Raw genomic sequence first — 5,319 nt, 5'->3', positions numbered from 1 at the left:
AGATTGCCACCCTTTTCTGGCGTTTGGACGCCAAAGTTGGCCATCCCTTGGGCGTTTAACGCTAATTGTTTACCCTTTTTTGGTGTTTGAATGCCAGAATCATTCCTCTCTGGGCTCTTACTGTCCTCAGAGGGATTTTGGGCAGTGGTTTGGTCATCCTCTATCAGTTGTTCCAGTCTTGGCTTTCTGCTTCCGTGAGTTGATATATTCAGTGTCTTCCCACTCCTTAAATGAACAGCTTGGCACTCTTCTGTTATCTGTTTGGATAACTGCTGTCTTGTCTGATCCAATTGTGCTTCCATATTCTTGTTAGCATTTTTAGTGTCTTGGAGCATCTTTTTAAATTCAGCTAACTATTTTGTTATAAGAAGCAATTGCTGATTGAGTTCAACAACTTGTTCTGGAGGACTAAGTTCAGTGGATACTGCTTTAGCCTCTTCTTTCATGGAGGACTCACTACTTAAGTACAGATGCTGATTTCTAGCAACTGTATCAATGAGCTCTTGAGCCTCTTCAATTGTCTTTCTCATGTGTATAGATCCACCAACTGAGTGGTCTAGAGACGTTTGGCCCTTTTCTGTAAGCCCGTAGTAGAAGATGTCTAATTGTACCCATTCTGAAAATATTTCAGAGGGACATTTTCTTAGCATCCCTTTGTACCTCTCCCAGGCATTATAAAGAGATTTATTATCCTCTTGTTTAAAGCCTTGGATGTCCAGCCTTAGCTGTGTCATCCTTTTTGGAGGGAAATACTGATTCAGGAATTTATCTGATAACTGTTTCCATGTTCTTATGCTTGCTATGGGTTAGTTATTTAACCACCTCTTAGCTTGATCTTTTACAGCAAATGAAAACAGTAATAATCTGTAGACATCTTGATCTACTTCTTTATCACGTACTGTGTCAGCAATTTGTAAGAACTGTGCCAGAAACTCAGTAGGTTCTTCCTGTGGAAGACCGGAATACTGGCAATTTTGCTGCACCATGATAATGAGCTGAGGATTTAGCTCAAAACTACTGGCTCTGATGGGGGTATACAGATACTACTCCCATATGAAGCAGTAGTGGGGTTAGCATATGACCCCAGAGTCCTTCTGGACTGTTCATTTCCACTTAGGTCCATGATGGAGAAAGGTAGATGATGTGGATTGTAAATAGAAATTTTATTTTATTTAATTAAGGATAAACCAAATTTAAAAGAGAATAAAATAAAATACTTGGAAAATAGAATATAAGTTTCGAAAACTAAAAGGAAAAGAAATAAAAGAAATTCGAATACTAAAATGATTAATTAATTAAAAAGATTTGAAAAATTTTGGATATGATTTTCGAAAAATGAGGAGAGAGCAAGTGGTTAGGAAGTTTTGAAAAAGATATGTCTTAAAATTAAAGATACTTGTAAGAAAATAATTAAAAGAGAAGATTTGAAAAGATATGATTTTAAAAATTTTGAAGATTGAAACTTTCTTAACAAGGCAACACCAAACTTAAAATTTTTCAATCAAAATAATAAAATAGGACAAGTAATTCGAAAATTATAAAAAAAAATAAAAAGATTTTGAAAAATTTTATAAAAGATTTTCGAAAAAAATATAAAAGAAATTGAAAAAGAATTTGTTTTGAAAAAGATTTAAAAGGATAAATTTTTAAAATTGAAATTTTAACTTGACTAACAAGAAGCTACCAAATTTTAAAATTTTGACTAAGTCAACCTAAGGAATTCGAAAATAATGAGTAAATAAAGAAAAAGATATATTTTTTATTTTTATTTTTTGAATTTAATGAGAAAAGAGAAAAACAAGTAAAAGACACAAAACTTAAAAATTTTTAGATTTAGGAAGAGTAATTTTCGAAAATTTGAAGATAAACACCAAAAAGACACCAAGAAAACTTTGAATGTCAAGATGAACACCAAGAACACTTTGAAGATCAAGATGAGCCAAGAACAAATTTTGGAAATCTTTAGGAAAATAAAAACACAAAGGACACCAAACTTAAAAAATTTTATATTTTGGACACTAATAATTCAAAAATGCACAAAAAAATAAGGAAAGACACAAAACAACAAAAACTAAAGATCAAACATGAAAAATAAATAAGAACAACTTGAAGATCAAGAAAGAACAAGGAACATAAAACTCGAAAATATGAAGAATAAAAAGAACATACAATTCGAAAAATTGAAGGAGAATACAAACATGCAATTGACACCAAACTTAAAACATGAAACTAAACTTAAACAGAAGACTAAAAAAAATTAAAGATTAATAAAGAAAATTAAAATTTTTGAAAAGAAAATAAAAGACTCAAATTTTGTGACTCTAAACCAAAAAAGACAAATTTTTCCTAATCTAAGCAATAAGATGAACCGTCATTTGTCCAAACTCGAACAATCCCCGGCAATGGCACCAAAAACTTGGTGCACGAAATTGTGATCACACTTTTCACAACTCTGCACAACTAACCAGCAAGTGCACTGGGTCGTCCAAGTAATATCTTATGTGAGTAAGGGTCGATCCCACGGAAATTGTCGGCTTGAAGCAAGCTATGGTTATCTTGTAAATCTTGGTCAGGAGATTAATGATAAAAATGACTTTGTTTATGAAAGGTAAATAACATGAAATAAATGGTACCTGTGATTCAGTATTGAGGAACGGGTTGAGGTTCCGGAGATGTTCTGTCATCTGAATCTCTACTTTCCTACTATCTTCTTCTCCAAACACGCATGGCTTCCTTCAATGGCAAGCTGTATAATCCTCTCGGATGAAAAATACCAGGCATGGTCTCTGCACGGCTAATCAACTGTCGGATTTCTCGTCTCGGATGAAAAATACCAGGTACAGCTACTGCACGGCTAATCATCTGTCGGTTCTCACTAGTGTCGGAATAGGATCACTCTATCCTTTTGCACACTGTCACTGCACCCAACATTCGTGAGTTTGAAACTCGTCACAGTCATCCCTTTCCAGATCCTACTCGGAATACCACAGACAAAGTTTAGAATTTTTGGATCCCAGGAATGCTGCCAATTGGTTCTAGCCTCTACCACGAAGATTCTGATCTCACGGACTCGGTTCGTGGATCAGAGACCCAAGAGATACGCACTCAAGCTGACGCCCAATGACTACGTTGAGCTTAGGTAGAACGGGAGTGGTTGTCAGGAATGCATTCATAAATGTGAGAATGATGATGAGTGTCACGGATCATCACATTCTCTATATTGAAGTACGAGTGAGTATCTTAGAACAGAATCAAGCGTGATTGAATAGAAAACAGTAGTAATTGCATTAATCCATTGAGACACAGCAAAGCTCCTCACCCCCACCTATGGGGTTTAGAGGCTCATGCTGTAGAAGATACAATATCAAATGTGAAATGTCATGAGTTGCAAAATGAATCTCTAAAAGTAGTTTTTATACTAGACTAGTAATTTAGGTTTTCAGAAAATGAGTAACTAAGTACAGATAGTGCAGAAATCCACTTCCGGGACCCACTTGGTGAGTGTTTGGGCTGAGCTTTCAATCTTTCACGTGCATATGCCTCAACTTGGAGTTAAACGCCACCCTGGGTGCCAAAATGGGCGTTTAACGACAAGAAGTGTGCCAGTTCTGGTGTTTTACGCCAGAAAGTTTCTGGCTGGCGTTTAATGCCAGTTTGGGCCATCAAATCTCGGGCAAAGTATGAATTATTATATATTGCTGGAAAGCCCAAGATGTCTACTTTCCAACGCAATTGAGAGCGCGCCAATTGGGCTTCTGTAGCTCCAGAAAATCCACTTCGAGTGCAGGAGGGTCAGAATCCAACAGCATCTGCAGTCCTTTCCCAGCCTCTTAATCAGATTTTTGCTCAGGTCCCTCAATTTCAGCCAGAAAATACCTGAAATCATAGAAATACACACAAACTCATAGTAAAGTCCAGAAATGTTATTTTTGCATAAAAACTAATAAAAATATAATAAAAAGTAACCAAAACATACTAAAAACTATGTAAAAATAATTCCAAAAAGGGTATAAATTATCCGCTCATCAAAAGGCATCCATCATCCACTTCGCAATCGCAATGTCATACTTTTCCACAATTTTTTTGCTTTAGAGAACACTCTTGATAATTGATTGAGCTCCAAGTGTTGTTGCCGATGAAAAAAAAGATTCTAATCCTTTTACTTGTTTTCCTTTTCTAAAGCTAGGTGCTGGAAGCCTTGATATTTGTTGTTGTCGCGTCTCATTACGTTCGATCTCATCAAATTATCTTTCAGCTTCATCACAAGCATTATAACTTTCTGCATATTCTTCTTGAGTTTTTCATTTCTTACTTCAAAGATCTTCAATGTTTCGATAAAATTCTTATCTCACTAGTGCTGGCACCTTTCGATATGACTCAATATCTCCTCCTTTTCCAGCCAAATGTAGCTTAAACCGATGAATTCCTTTACCACCTAATAAGCTTATCGCAATATATACATAACAGAATGGTTTATTTAGATTTCATAACTTGTTTACAATGACCTCATGCAGGATCATTTTTTGCTCTATTGTTACTTTTTTGGGTTTCAATTGTTACATCAGGAGTGGATCCTTATTCTTGCAAGGATGGTGTTTCTGATGGTGTATTTGATGGAGCCACCCTAAAACAATATGGAACTGTAATAATATAATAACAACAACTATCCTAAATTCACAAAACCTATTCCCTATCAACAATATAAAATTATAAATTCACAGAACCCAACGATATAGCACAACAACAAAAATAACCACAAAAGCCAATAATCAGAAAAAAAAATCAATTCACCATTAAACCAATATATTACACTGCCAAGAATCAACAAATTATAATCATCAGTAAGTTATAATCAATAATAAAAAATAAATAGATTCATAATCAACATCATTAATCATTTACTGAGTTAATTATATTATAAGACAATAACTGAATAACTAAAAAAATAAATAAATAATACCTGAATCTGATGCTTTGTTTACAAAATGCGACCAGAGAAAAGAGAAACCAAGCTGTCCAAACACGGCAAAGCAGAGACTAGCGAAGGAGAGGCAGCAGCGACAGCGAGCCACGCTGGACGAGGACACGACGATGACTAGAGATTCACAGGCAATGACATAGACATGCAGTGTAGGCGAGCCACATACGGAGGGCGACGACGCACATAAACCGGCGAGATAAGGTAGAGGAGCCAACTAGAGATGTCAACGGGGCAGGGTGGGGGCGGGGGATGCCTCTCTGCTCGCCATCCCTGCCCCCAAATTTGCTCCCCGTTCCCATTTTCGTTTTTTGTCGTGGGAAAATATTGCTCCCCATCCT

The sequence above is a fragment of the Arachis ipaensis genome, chromosome B02, assembly GCF_000816755.2.
Source record: "Arachis ipaensis cultivar K30076 chromosome B02, Araip1.1, whole genome shotgun sequence".
NCBI classification, from domain to species: domain Eukaryota; kingdom Viridiplantae; phylum Streptophyta; class Magnoliopsida; order Fabales; family Fabaceae; genus Arachis; species Arachis ipaensis.
This window is presented reverse-complemented; position numbering follows the sequence as displayed.